The sequence below is a fragment of the Bison bison genome, unplaced genomic scaffold (genome assembly GCF_000754665.1).
Source record: "Bison bison bison isolate TAMUID 2011002044 unplaced genomic scaffold, Bison_UMD1.0 scf7180017864239, whole genome shotgun sequence".
Classification (NCBI taxonomy): Eukaryota; Metazoa; Chordata; class Mammalia; order Artiodactyla; family Bovidae; genus Bison; species Bison bison.
Window position 1 is genome coordinate 4,202,635 of NW_011494811.1, and position 15,395 is coordinate 4,218,029.

Below are 15,395 nucleotides of genomic sequence, written 5' to 3' on the forward strand. Positions count from 1 at the left end.
GCTGCCGGATCCCGCCTGCTCTTTGCTTTCGATTTCGTTGCGGTGCCCAGGCTAGAGAGAGAGCCGCAGATTAGATGGTGCGCCCGGGCTTGGATTCCCTGCGGGGGATGGGCGCACAGGGGGGCGTGTTGGGAAGGGGTGCACCTTGGCAACTTTCACCGCCAGAAACAAAGGGGGCATCTGGGAGATGCGAGGAGAGGGGCCAGCCGGGGATCTCCGGCAGCACAAGGTTGACACCCCCTCTTCCTCCGCGCGGAGAGCATCCCCGAAGCCCCGGGAGGGCGGAGGGGGCGTCAGTCTGGGTGGAAGCTAGAGAGGCTTGGGAGTGGGAACCACGGGCCCTCCTGAGTTTGAGGACTTTTCTGAAGGGGAGGAAGCTGTGCCTAGATGAACCCTGTCTCCAGGGTGCATGGGAAAACTAGGCGATGGTGGACTGCACACCTAGTCCTCCCCTCCCCCGGGCCGGCCCTGGGGCCCAGCCCAGCCCAGCCCCCGGGTTGCTGGCTTTCCATCTGCCCACCCTGATCTCCGGTCTTCTGTGGGAGAGGCGGGGCTGGGATGGGGACCATTACCGCAAGGGGAGGGAGACGTTGGCCTCTTTCCCAGGTGTCTTCCTTTCCCTCTTTCTATGTCCAGTCGAAACTGACCCCCTTCCTTCCTTCCCTGGACTATGTCTCCCTCTTTCTCTTCAGTTTCCTCGGGGGTATGTTTGTTTTGTTGCCTCGGGTACAACCTGCTTAGGGTGACAGGTTGTTCTGATGCCACTGGGAGCCCTCCCAGAAGGAAAAGAACAGGACCCTGGGGAGCTGCGCCAGTGTAACCTTGGGGGCTCTGCTCACAAGTCTCCTGCCTTCTCAGCACCCAGTAACAAATGAGCCGTTATTCTGGGCTTGGGACTTGAGTCGGGAGGCTTGGGGTTTTCTCTTTGCTGTAAGCAGGGAGAGGGGTCAAGGGGAGGGCTGAACACCCTCTGGGGATTGGGGGGCGTGGATAGAGTGTCTTTTTCTCTTTTGCTATAGAAAGCAAATGAGCCAGTTTCCAGGTCCCCAGTCCCCGACCTTGTGTCTCCAAGAAGAAGGTGCTTCCAGCTCTGAGCCCCTTGCATGTGACCCCCGGCTCCATCCTGTGGCAGGATTGCCCATTGCCTTCTTAGAAAGGACAGCCCTTTGAGAATGGGGTTATCCACTGGTTGCAAGGCAAAGCTACATCTGCTTGCTTGTGGAGACAGAATGCGCTGGGTGGGATTGGGGGTGGTGTTGCCGGGGGTGGGGGCAGGCTGGCCGGGTGACTCTTCTGTCTGCTCCTGTAAATGAACTACTAATGCTGTAAGTGGTTGGGCCAGAGGTGGGCCTGGTCGGACACATGAAGGGGTGGGCTGAGATAAGGCTTGGCCCTCCTCCCCAAGGCTTTATATTTGGGGACAGAGTTGAGTAACTGGGGAAACAGTCGATGCTGGGTCAACTTATTTATCTGGTCCTTGGAGGGAAATAACAAGCTGATTTAGTGTTAACTTTGGCCACTTAAAGGTACAGGAGGGAGGATGCAGTAAAGGATATCAGGAAAAATGAAGTCCCCTGAGCTATAGCTCTATATGGCCCTGGAACCTGTGGCTGAAGTCACATGCAGGTGCGAGACTGGAGAGCACCACCAACCCCACTTTTAGGGCCCTCTCCCCTCTTAGCTATGGCTCAGTTCTCCTTTGGGTTTATCCCAAGCTTTTCCGAACTGAGGATAATGATATAGAGGTTTGACCTCCCCACTTACAGTGGGGAGAGAGGGGCTTTTCCATGGACTGTTTCTCAAATGTACTGAACGTAAGATGGGGAAATGATACTACCTCCGACTCCCCCTTTTAAAGTGATGAAGCATGAATTTTTACATTTATAAAATGACTTAAGTGCCTTGAAGTCTTGAATGAAAGATGTTTAATGAGCTAGGGATACTTATACTGTGTTTATTTCACTTGTATCAGATTCACATATTGTTTCTAAAGGGAAAGGTGTCCTTTTGCAGGAAAGGGCTACATTACAGCATCTGTGATAGGGAAAGCTCAGTGTTGGTTTCAAAAGTGTAGTTTTTTTCATCAGAAAGGTACTTGCGGGCAGCAAGTGCTATTCTGTCTGCCTCTGCTCTCCGGAAGCCTTTTGAGCTCCTTCCTAGTAGGATTTTTTTCTGGTAGATGTTGTCCAGCCTGGATGTCAGTGACAATCCCCCTCCATGCTCTCAGAAGGGTCTCTGATGATGTTTGGGAACACTGATGTTACAAATTGAGACCTGGATAAGGGCAGTAAAGTGAAGCTGCTTGGCCTTAGCAGTAGCCGTATCAGATCTGGCTGTCCTTGAGGGAAGGGAAATCTAACCCTGGCCCTGTCTGACTGTTTACAAATTTTTGTCTCTCTACTTTCCTTCGCCCTCCTCCCCCATTCTCAGTTTACAGGCAAGGTGGTTTCGGTTTTTTTGTTTTTCTGTTTTATAATTATTCAAGGAACTTTCCTTTTAAGGTGTGGATAACTTCTGACTTGGCAAACTCTCAACTCCCTTTGTGGCAACACCTGGGAATGTCAGAGGGACTCTGATGCTCCGAGCAGGAAGGAACTCAGCCTGACTGGCCAGGGCTTCTGTTTCTTCCACCACCACCTCTCAGAAATCATAGAGGCTTTCTATTTGAAAAGTAAAGTCCAAGCTGATTTCTGGGGAAGGGCTAGGAGGTGGCACTCTTGACTGTGGCTCCTGTGGAGGGAAACTGAGTCACACTGTGAGTTAGCATGCTGGCCATGGTATGTGTGAATGCCTGTGTTGGGGAAGTTTTTCTTGCCTGGGATTTAAGAGTGTTTAGAATCTAGTACCGCAGATCCACTGGTTATACTTTTTTGTTATGAGATAGACATGCACTGATAGAATTTAGGTACCCACATGTTTAATTTCAGATATGCATTTGTCTTAGACTTTGTGCTGTGGGATGTGCCATGCTGCTGTGCTTCAAGAGAATGGAAGGGGTTTTCACCCTTGCAGCTGACATCCATAGACAGAACTGAGGCTGGATAGGGAATCTATGCCATTCGCAGACAAAAGGGAGAGCCTGCTCCCTTCCCTTTGCTCACACCATCCTGCAGCTGTGGATTCCCACCCCCAGACCCTAAGGCTATCTCCAATGTTCATTTTAACATCCATCAGTTCCTTTAGGTATTTGGTGAGGTCAAAGCCACAGAATGAGTGATATTGGCTCCCTGTTTCCTCAGAGGATGGTTCTGAAAGGTTACTTTCCACCCTCTACTGATGTTGGTGTTTCTGCCTTTTGGGTCGGTCACAATCAAGTCTGGCAGCTTGAAGAGTAACCAAAGTCATTGCCAGTTCCTGTTTCTGAACATTCAGGTCCCCATTGTCTTTTACTCTGCTTAATCCCTAGTGGGGAGTTTGATATCCTTTCAGGGCTCTTGGCTCTCCATGTGGCTGCTATTGTAGACGGGACAGCATCCTTGGAATTAGGGCAGACGGTCTACGTGGCAGGACTTGGATCCTCAGATTGCTCCTTTCTGCTGCTCCACCCTCTAGATGTATGGCAGTTTAAAAAAATCAGACATGGCATTGTCAAATCCTAACTTACCATTGGGAGATCTACTAGATCAGGGAGCATAATTGCAGAGGCCTCTTTCTGCCACTGCTTTGCACTTCAGAAGCCCTGCATTCAGGATGCACTGGGACTGCTTTTGCAGTGGGACTTGAATAATGAAGGCCTTCTAGCTGGTTCATTCATTCATTGTTTCCTTTCAGTTTTTAAGAGGCACTCCTGTCTCATGAGTTTCTGGAATGGTCTGCCTCCATCAGAAAGGTCACTTGCCCTGGGTTATTTTATCCTAAGGCCTTGACACTAGCCCCGAGGAGCGAGGGATGCCAGCCAAGAAGGAGAGTGAGGGGCCACAAAGAGAGGATTCTTTTCTGGAGTTCTGAGAGGGTGATTCATACTTTAAGATGAAGTGTGCTTCCTGGGGCTCCCCGGTCTTGTCGTTTGCACAGTCAGTGGAGAGACAGGTCCTGGTACAACAAGAAGCCCACCTTGAAGAAAATAACCGCAGTTCCTTGAATCAATGGCGGGGACCTATTTTTAGCCCACTTCCAGCCCCCATCTTGTTTTTCATAGCCGTCCTTGGTCAGACCCATTTAGTTTTGAGTCCTGAGGACTTCTCCCTTTCTCTTTCTCAATTGAAAAAGTCTTTCTAAAAGCCAGGATTGGGGCAGCCAGGGCATTGGTCTTCCTTTCATCTACCTTCTGAAAACAAATATGGATGAGAAATATTATCACCACTGGACAACGCAACAGTGGCTCCAGACTTTTGTATTGCGATTGTGTTTTTGGCTGTCACAAACAAGGAGATGGCCTTCCTGTGCTAATCTGTAGATGCCTTAGAGCTTTCATATAGTCTGCCAAGTTTCTAGTACATGGTGAGTACCTATTTAATCATCAGCTGTAGTACCTGGATATAATCAGATACCCAGATTTCGAGGTCGTTGGGCGATAATGCTGTTTGTGTAGGAGCTGACGACTGGCAAAGGCTTCTGGGATTAGGAAATCTGGGATTCCTCCCTGACTCACTGTGTGACTTTGGACAGCCCACTTCAGCCCTCTGAGATTTCATTCCACCCGTGGAGCTCCAGCTGGCTTCTGTGAACCTAGCGATAATAACGACGACAGCCACTGTTTATTGAATACTCACTCAGTGCCAGGCATTGGGCTGAGCACTTGATAAAGGATAAAATCTCTGCACATGCCACACAGTTAGCAAGAGTCCGAACTGCGATTTGGACTGAGATCTGTCTGATTCCACTGTGTTCTGTAGCCTTGGATCGCATGGTGGAACAGACGTCGGGGAGAGAGTCAAGTGCAGGGAGTGCAGTTAAAGTGTAAGTAGGAAAGCTGGGATGGGTTAAACACAGCTAGCTAAAAGGAGATGGAAATTGAGATTCTCCTTTGAAAAACAATATCCTGACAAGTGTTCGAATGTTCGGGAAGAGAGAGGTCAGTACCCTGCACTGGGGAAGCAGACCAGATGGCCTGGGAGTTACTATAAGAGGACAGACTTTCTGCTTAGCGTGAGAATGTATCTCATAAACCCCATTTCATTTACAAGCCAAATTTTTCTCTTGCTTAACCGGCTATTTGGGCAGCATTTTCCTTCTATCACCCTACCTCTTCTAGTCATCGTAGTTTATCTTTGCAGATTCTTTTTTAATCCTAACTTTTTGGTGGTGCTGGGTCTTTGTTGCTGTGTGTGGGCTTTCTCCGGTTGCAGTGAGTGGGGTCTACTCTTCGTTGCCGTGCACGGCTTCTCATTGCAGTGGCTCCTCTTGTGGAGCACAGGCTCGAGGCACATGGGGTGAGTAGTTGTGGTGCACAAACTCAGTTGCCCGCGGCCTGCGGAATCTTAGTTCCCGGACCAGGGATTGAACCCGTGTCCCCTGCATTGGCAGGTGGATTCCCATCCACCTTAGCCCCAGGGAAGTCCTTTGCAGATTCTGGACTCCAGGCCTCATCTTCCAACCTAGTTTCTGGGCCTTCCCCTGCCCATCATTATAGTCCAGCTGTGGAGACCCTGATTATGACTCTGGATCTCAGGTATACTCTCTAGGGTACAGCAAGCATTGGACCCTCCTGTCCTTCTGATAAAGTGTTTGTGGCTGCTGATTACTCCATTCAAAGATGACCAGCTAGTTCACTGAGATGGTTCTCATCTTTTTTTTTTTTCTTGTTTGTTCCAGGAAAGTTAACTCTGGGGCTTTTCTACCATTGTTGAGATGTTTGTGGAAGAGGAATGGAGGTTGGGTGGTGGCCTGCAGCAGGGAGGCTGACCCCCTTTTGAGAGTTGACATGACAGTGTATAATGGAGCCTCGTGCCGAGGTCATGGGACTTCAGTTCTTGTCTCAACTCAATGACTCAGGGCATGTGACATAAATTCGTTTCCTTATCTGTAAAATAGGAGTGTCGGGAGAGATATTCTCTAACATCTCCCCCCGGCAATAATGCTTGGGTCATCTAGTAGATTTCTGGGGCTTCCCTAGTAGCTCAGCAGTAAAGAATCTGCCTGCCAACGCAAGAGACGTGGGTTCGATCCCTGGGTCGGGAAGATCCCCTGGAGAAGGGAATGTATTCTTGCCTGGGAAATCCCATGGACAGAGGAACCTGGCAGGCTACAGTCCATGGGGTCTCAAAGAGTCAGATCCGACTGGGGAACTAAATGCACACAGACATGTTACAATCTGGATAATTTGGTTCTTTCTCAGGCGATAACTAAGCTGGTCTGGAGCAGGAGGAAGTCACAGCTGAGAGAATAGAGGTAAGGTTGAAGGAGAAAGAAGCCACATTGCAAGTTAGGGGGCTAAGTCTTGTGAAGGAGGCCTGGGTTGGGTCACTTCTCCTTGTTAAAATGGGGAGCCAAGAGGTGGCTTCTGTTCACCCTTATTGTTATCATCGCCTGATGATGAAGTACACCCCTATCTTGTCTTAAAACTTAATCTTCACCCCCCATCCTCCTACTGTCCCCAAGTGAAGGCAGCAGAGAGGTCGTGCACTGGTGTATGTCTTACAGTCAGTGCTTGGATTTGGCAGATACAGGTTCTGGTTCAGCCCAGTATCCTCCCAAAGCTCCAGGAGCTAGGGACTGGCCGATGCTTTCCCAGTGACTCAGAGTCAATGAGAATGTATCCCCCGCTGCAGCCCTTGCTGTTGTTGTTGTTCAGTCGCTCAGTCGTGTCCAACTCTTTGCAACCCCATGGACTGCAGCATGCCAGTTCTTTGCTGTCCTTCACCATCTCCTGGAATTTGCTCAAACTCATGTCCATTGAGTCGGTGATGCCATCCAACCATTGCATCTTTTGTTGCCCCCTTCTTCCCCTGCCCTCAATCTTTCCCCGCATCAGGGCCTTTTCCAATGCTGCAGCCCTAGCTCCTCCTAAAAGAACAAGATCATATGGTAAGCTCAGCCTAGGGATCCAGAGAGTCACAGCTTTTCTGTTGAAGGAATCAGGCTGCCTCGATTTCCTTTTGAACAAGCCACTCATCCAAGGATTCTGCTCTCCATTGGTACATCTTTTAATTTCATCATATTCAAGGTTGGGGAGCAAATGAGTTGCCATTGAATCTACCAAACCAATCTTTTCTGTCCCTGCCTACCTTGCTTTCTTCCTGAGTTCCTTATTGCCTTATTGCAGTGATTTTGAATGGTGGTAACCATACCACTGGGGATATTGAGAAATTATTTAAGTTGGTCCAGGGACAAACATTTTGTTTTAATAGCTATGTTTCTAATGAGTGTAAAGAAACATGACTCATTGGGATTCACTCATAATACGACTTGATTTTGTCTCCCGCTGTCCCTTTATGTTGATTCAGTGGGATTGGTTGTTTCCCTGCCCCAGGAGGAAAACTCCGTCAGGCCTCATAACGAATGATCCGGGTCAATCTTAGGCAGTAGAAGGTCCTGTGGTCATTTTAAGTCACAAACTGTCTCAATTCAGTACTGAATACATCCAGTCCTTTCTCCCTGGGCTGAGAGGGACAGGAAAGGGCTTGCTTGGCCAGCACTGTTGTCGGCCAGCTCCCAGCTTCCTGGGCTTGGCAGGTACCTAATGCTGAGTCTCTTCTTGTGGCCACGGTCATGGGTTTCTCAGAGACTCTTCCTCCATAAGTGGGGACTGTTTACTTCCAGTTGTCTTGAAAAGAGCAAATTATCCTCTATTCTAGATCACTGTTCTTTCCTCAGCCCCTGAAAATTCAGCGATTCACCTCTAGCCTCTTTTGGCTAAGGTCTTTCCATCTGTCCAAATGGTCCTCTTGGATAAGACCTGCTCTGATCTGGAGCCAGCCTCTCTTGCATGTGGCCCACATTAGCCCGGAAGCAATCACACTGTCCTCTCCTGCAGCGAACCTGAGGACACGGGCCCACCCCCACGCCCCCAACTCAGCTGGCCCCTCGGCTCCATCCACAGCAGATGGGCAGCTCATGTCTCACACCTTGTGTGTCTCAGGTACAGTCAGATGCCAGTCCACCTCGCCCTCTCAGTTGCAGGCTCAGATATCAGATTTCCTGAATGGTTCTGCTGGAGGCCCTCGCACCAGCTGGGGAGCATCAGACCTGCTGTATTCAGTGCTTTAGTTAAGATTTGCAAGACTTTTGACTGAACCTCTTGTTTTGTGTGTCATCAGAATTATAACGTCAAAAGAAACCCAGGATTTCGTGAATATTATTGCTTAGGATAAGGCTACAATACATACGTAACTACAAATTTCACTTAAATCAAGACGTTAGCAACAGCTAACATTTATTGAATACTTATAATGAATGCCAGGTGCTGTTTTGGGAGTGGACATGTGTTTGAGCAAGTTCTGGAACATGGTGAAGGACAGAGAAGCCTGGCATGCTGCAGTCCATGGGGTCACAAAGAGTCAGACACGACTGAGCAACTGAATAACCAAAAACACTCTTTCATGTAACTCTTACAAGGGAGGTACTTGTATTATTTTTTAATTTACAAATGAGTAAGCAGAGGCAAAGAGAGCTTCTCTAAGGTCACAGTTGGCATCAGAGCCCAGATTCAGATGGAAAGACTGTGACCCCAGAGTGGGCTCTTTTGTTTCCCTGGCTGTGCTGTGTCTCTGTTGCTGTCCGTGGGCTTTCTCTAGTTGCAGAGAGCAGGGGCTGCCCTCTAGTTGTGTGCACAGGCTTCTCATTGCAGTGGCTTCTCTTGTTGCAGAGCACAGGCTCTAGGGCACACAGGCTTCAGTAGTCGTGGCTCCCAGGCCAGGCTCAGTAGTCGTGGCACACAGGCTTAGTTGCCCCAAGGAGTCTGAGATCTTACTGGATCAGGGACCGAACCCGTATCCCCTGCATTGGCAGGCGGATTCTTAACCACTGGACCACCGGGGAAGTCCCAGAGTGGTCTCTTTTAAATCGCTCTATCTGCCTCTTTGGAGAAGACTCTTGAGAGTCCCTTGGACTGCAAGGAGATCCAACCAGTCCATTCTGAAGGAGATCAGCCCTGGGATTTCTTTGGAAGGAATGATGCTAAAGCTGAAACTCCAGTACTTTGGCCACCTCATGCGAAGAGTTGACTTATTGGAAAAGACTCTGATGCTGGGAGGGATTGGGGGCAGGAGGAGAAGGGGACGACAGAGGATGAGATGGCTGGATGGCATCACTGACTCGACGGACGTGAGTCTGAGTGAACTCCGGGAGTTGGTGATGGACAGAGAGGCCTGGCGTGCTGCGATTCATGGGGTCACAAAGAGTCGGACACGACTGAGCGACTGATCTGATCTGATCTGATCTGTCTCTTCCTACAAGGGTAGTAGAAAGCCATAGTCATGAAGGCAGAACTCAAATGATTGAGAAATGCTGCCTTAGGACCTAATTGCAGAGTCCTCACCCTGGCATTTGAGCTCTCCACTCATCGCCTCCGCCTGTTTTCCCAGCAACTCCGTCTATGCCTTTCACCAAAGCCTAATCCACATGCCCGCTCACCTGCCACATGGCACCCGCCCCATACCTCATTATTTCCCTGCCAGGAGGCCCCTCACCTCTTCGCTCCCTCCCTACATTACAGTCCTTTTAAGGGAACCCATCTTTGCTGCAAAGGTGTATTTGACCAAAGCCACTTCTGCTAGGATCTTTGACAACTCTTGCCATTTCCTCACTAAAATGGCAGTTATTATGTGCCTTTATGCAGAGCGTAGGGAAGGGCAGTTAGCACACCCCAGTCTGAACTGTCCCTGACACTCACTTCCTGTTGCTAATACGTGAAAGGCCTTCACCCACTCTGAACTTTGGTTTCATCATTCCTAAAGTATGGGTGTGGATTTGCTCCTTTTGATTTCCAAAATACAATGGTTTATAGTTGCCTTTCAGCCTCATCTAACTGTTCAGCTCTCAAGGGCTGGACCTGTGTCTTGGATTTCTCAGTATAGCCCAGGACTCTGCCCAAGCTTTTACATGCAGATGGTATTTAAGTGTTGGTTGGTTGGTAGGTAGGGAAGGCTGTAAGTCTGCTTTGGGATTGACTAACTTCTAGAAATCACCTTCCTCGGGGTGGTCACTGATGAGGACCTTTGGAGTTCTCTTTTTTGTACAAGTTGGTAACAGAAGTTTTGGGTCCAATCTGCCATGTTTTTTCTTTAAGAGACCTAATGTAATGCTATTCAGGCCCACACTCCTTTATTGGCAGTTTCAAAATCCAAAACATTCTAAAACCAAAAAGATTTTTTAAACTCATGTGATGGCAAAGCCTGACCTGGATGAACATGAGGCCAGTGGCAGTCTCTTTTATCCGCAGAGCTAGCATATTCATAGATTTGGCTGTAGAGATGTTCATGTGTTTGGGATGCTGCCCCCAGACCCAGCTGTGGGGGGTTATGTAATCTACTGGATGCGCTGTACATTACCTTAAAAAAAAATCTAAACAATTCTGAATGTCAGGGGTTTGGGAGCAGAGATTGTGGTTCTGGGCAGTATTTCTCCAGAGGTGCTATTGGCAGTAACAGGTGGAGAGGTCCTTTGGATGCAGGACAATGCCAGCGTCACAGACCCTCACATGACCTTGCTTTCTTGACATTGTCCTAATCTCGGTCCTGGTTCCAGTATAATAGCCCACGCCTTGGGTTACCAATTTGGTTTTTTAAAATATTGTATTACATACAATACCCTTTATCTTGATTGCTAAGATTCTTTTTGGCACCTCCTTCAGTTCTGCACCTTAGGTACATCATCAGTCTTGCCTCAACCCAGGAAACCAAGAAGGCTTCCTGGTTCATCTCAATGAACTGGTGTGTCCTCCAGGTGGGAGTGCCTGCTGGGTGCTTGCATTTCACTCTAATCCTGGGGGTGGGTGTGGGAGTGGGGGAGAGGCTGTTGGCCCTTGACCAAGTCAGCTCTGCAGAGAGACTTATAAACTGGTTCCTGGATGCAAGTCCTACACCTGGATGTTTCTTCAGAGCTCAGGTCAGCCAAGTTCCTCTACCACCTTCTGAGAAGGGAGAATCGCTCTTCTTGTTAATCCCTATAGCTGCTTCAACCTGACATTTTAAAATTAAAATATATATATTACACAAATGCTCCTGGAAGAACAGCAGAACAGTAGGAAAATGTACGGTGATGGAATCTAAAGTGTTTTATTGTGTTTTCTTCATTTTTGGATGAGGGAATCGAGAGGAGAGATAATAGAGTTGTGAGGGTTTGCGGAAAGTTCAGAAAGCCCTGTTTCCAGGCCCTCCATTAGTATCCAAGCCAGCAGGCTGTGACTTTCCTTTTTTCCCATCCCCAGGTGACCTCAGATGGGGAGGATACATGAATCAGTTAGCTATCTCTTGATTGAAGGACACTTGTAAAGAATTTTATTTATTTTTAATTGAAGGATGATTGCTTTACAATATTGTGTTGGTTTCTGCCATACATCAACATGAATCAGCCATAGGTATACACAGAAAGACACTTTTTTTGAACGCTTCGTACCTATTTGGAAGTGATGGGCATGCCTATGGGAGTTGAGGTCACCTTTCCCCTACCATTAAGTAACCAGCCCCTCTTATATTCTGAGCTGTAAGTATTTCTGGCCTGTTTTTCTAACCCATTGGAGGTGCTCCGAGATCATTTCTCTATCCCTATTTCTGTTCACGATTCCTCGTGATATAGCATTTCCATAAATATCCTTAAGCATCCTCTTACCTACTGTTTACTCATCTTCTCATCCATTAGGAAGATATTCACCAGACCAAGCCTGGCACCTCGTTCTTTGACTTCATCTAAACACACCTCTGCCTCCAGACATTCAACTGTTTGTCATTTCCCTGGGCCCTGCAGATGACATGCGGTCTTCTACCTATTATTACGTGCTGGAAAATGCTGCAGTATAGTATAATTTAAATTATTTGTGGAGATGAAATTTCCCAAAGGCCCCCAATTGTATAGTTGTCTTCAGGGCCCCAAGGTTTGATCACACCGTGTACCCATCATTCAGGAACTTCATGTCAGTATCTGTAAGAGACCATTGAACTTCCTGTCTGGGGTTGATCACATGAAGCCACCCTGATTCTACTCACCTCCAGTTCCCTCAGCACTGCAATTTCCCTTGCACTGCACAATCTAGGATGGTGTCCCTTTTTATTAGAACAATTATTTGTAATGCCTCCCGATTACCCCAATTAAAATTTATAGATAATATGACATACCTGTATACATAAATTTAAAAATCAATATGCCTAAACTGAAAGAAAACTAAAGGGAAAATTAATTATAATACAATACTGCATATTCCAATATGGATTGCTTGGGCACAACGACACAGAAACCAGAAGGAAGGAGCCAGGTGCTTGAACCTGTGCATAGAATCACTGAGAATGTTACATTCTCAGCCACAAATACCCACAAGATACAAGGGTGTCGTGTGGGTGACTCAGATACCAGGAGAGGCGCCCCTGAAGTTGATGTGGTTTTTCCAGTTGGTGAACCTCTCTTAGTAAAGTTCCAAACATAAAGTACAGTATCCCCTTGGTTTGCACTCCAGTGGTATTCCTGGTCAATTCAGTATATGTTAAAACTGTGCAAAAATCTCCTGTGTTTATTTCAGAAAGGAGTTTGGTTCTAGATGCTGATAACTATGAATGGGCATTTCCCCTCTGTGAATGCCCAGTGGCATGTTCTAAGTTATGTGGGAGGGTTCTTTCGTGGGTTGTTGTGGGAACTGCAGGGCGTCCGGCATTCCAGGTCCCCACTAATAAGTACCTGCAGCGCTCCCCACAGGGCCCCCACATCCCCCGCATTTCCAGGGGCGGCTCCACTGGGAACTACTGGTCTGGAAGAATGAGCAGGAGGACCAGGAACTGGGAGATCTGCTTTCGGGTCGAGGCACCTTAGTACTTGTATGACCTTAACTCTGGCTGCCTGGGTCTCCTCTCTGTAAAGGGGTTATTAATATAATGACACACTTGTCCGTGGTCTTTGGGACTGTGGCTCACGGTGCTCCCTCCGTGACCTCAGGTCAGCCCAGAGCATCCATATGTATCCCACGGTGTATGTCCCAGACACAGCTCTCCCTCACTGTGGTTTTCTTATGTCTCTCTTAGGGCTTCCCTGGTGGCTCAGATGATGAAGAATCTGCCCGCAATGCAGGAAAGCCAAGTTTAATACCTGGGTAGGGAAGATCCTCTGGAGAACGGAATGGCAACCCACCCAGTATTCTTGCTTGGAGAATTCCATGGACAAAGGAGCCTGATGGGCTACAGTCCATGGAGTTGCAAAGAGTCAGACATGACTGAGTGACTCACACACACACACACACACACACACACACACACACCTCTCTTATGTGGGAAGAAGGAAGGAGGAAGGGAGAAAGGACACCTCCCCCTGCCCCCAGCAGCTTTTCTCTCCCCTTCCCTTCATAAGCAAAATCCCTTCTACTCTCCAGCAGCTTTTCTCTCCCCTTCCCTTCATAAGCAAAATTCTCGAGAGAGTTGCCTGTCCACACTGTCCCAGTCACAAAGGTCCCCAGGAGCCTCTTTGCTGCCGACTCCCCTCAGTCCCCGTTTGGCCTGCCTCTGCGGTTGGCCATGGCCCCTCACACTCTCCTGCCCCCACTTCCCCGGGAGGACCCCTTCCTGGGCATCCTGCTCCCTCCCTGGCCCCTCCACAGGCTTCATCTGTCTGCCCTCTGTGGGCCCGGGAGGTCACCTATTGCACCTCCTCCCCAGCAGGCCCCTCCTCTCTACCACTGCAGCCAGTGGGGGCTGAGACCTGCCTCCAGCCTAGAATCCTGTGGGCCTCAAAATTAGAGCATCGAAACACAGTTCACTGTGGATCACCTCTGATGCACACCTTTGCCTGCATCCTCTTCTCTCAGTGAATGACCCTACCATTGCCCAAGTCAGAACTATGGGTGCCATTCTCCTCTCTCTCTCACACCTCCTTCCTTCCTGCCCCCTGCCCCACCTGCAGTAAATCTCTCACTGAGTCCTTCCAGTCCTGCCTTCTTAATAGTTCTGGAGTCTTTGCTAATGTGAGTTGGCTGCCTAACCCTTGTTGACATTTAGGATTGCAACCTGTACTTACTGTTTGGCTGGATTAAGGTCTCTAGAGGCTCTTGGCACGGAAGGGCTTAGGGTTTCCTAAGTACTTAAAAATAAATTAACCTCATTCTAAATTATAATATAAAATAATGTTTTCAGAAACAACAAAACTTATTTGTATACCAAAGTCACTGCAGCTTCTTTTTTATTCTCTCTCATAGCTTCCTTTTTAATCTCTCTCATTTGCCCTCCTTTAAAATAATTTCTTCTGGTGCCCCTGTGTGGCCAGTGGCCCTAAGTGTGTGTCTCATGGGCCATTTGGACACTCCAGGATCACTTAGAATGTCAGCCACCTGTGGCCTGAGGTGTCTTTGCCTGTGGTCTTTGCCTCTTGGGTGTTTCTGTGTACTCGGTGGCATGACATAGATACTGAGTAATTGTTTAAGGAACATGTGAATGAGTGCATGAATAATGAGATGAACTTGAAGTAGGTTCATTTAAGTAAAAGGCCCTGTCGAAGTTATTATCATTACTAGGCTTCTCGTATTTGGTGCTACAGTAGAATTTCCAAGATTGTATATTTACAATGTTCTAAAGACAATCAGCGCCACTGTTGTGCTTCAGCTTTCTTACTTCAACCCACTTAGCACTGAGTAGTCTGTACATAAAAGATGCATATGAGGATTTCTGAATTAATAAATAAATGAAGTTGCACAATATGCTGGTTTGCTTGATTCCCTTTCCTGCAGTGAGGCTGCTTAAAGAGACTCCATCACCTGCCCCTTATTTAAAGAGGTGTGTTATTTAAAGTGGCCATACCCTGGGACTTCCCTGGTGGTCCAGTGGTTAAAAGACCATGCTTCCACGGCAGGGGGCACAGGTTCGATCCCTGGTAGGGGAACTGCCATGTGGTGTGGCCAAAAAAGAGAAGAAAAAAACAAATAAAGTGGCCACACTCAGCTGTGACAGACATGGTACTTGGGGGGGAGAGGCTGTGCCTGCGTGAGATCTCAAAAGGGATGAACATGGTCTAAAGACCAAAAGTCAGGCAGTATGAATAGGACTAACCACAAATCTGGGCAGCATCAGATCACATCAGTCCCTCAGTCGTGTCCAACTCTTTGCGACCCCATGAATCTCAGCACACCAGGCCTCCCTGTCCATCACCAACTCCCGGAGTTCACTCAGACTCACGTCCATTGAGTCAGTGATGCCATCCAGCCATCTCATCCTCTGTCGTCCCCTGCTCCTCTTGCCCCCAATCCCTCCCAGCATCAGAGTCTTTTCCAATGAGTCAACTCTTCGCATGAGGTGGCCAAAATACTGGAGTTTCAGCTTTAGCATCAT

General features: G+C 48.2%; 1 protein-coding gene across 3 annotated transcripts in view; it reads left to right on the top strand.

Annotated features, from left to right (window-relative positions):
- The window catches only part of TMEM229B (transmembrane protein 229B), a 42,404-nt gene that overhangs the window by 667 nt on the left and 26,342 nt on the right, over positions 1-15,395 (top strand). The window contains exon 2 of one of the 3 annotated variants that reach the window (XM_010846726.1): positions 6,278-6,330. The exons of 1 other annotated variant lie outside the window; for it this stretch is intronic. The gene's annotated coding sequence lies outside the window, so the exon portion shown is untranslated. Of the gene's footprint in view, positions 1-6,166; positions 6,331-15,395 lie in introns of those variants that run through there. One more of the 3 variants, XM_010846725.1, reaches the window with a different exon arrangement.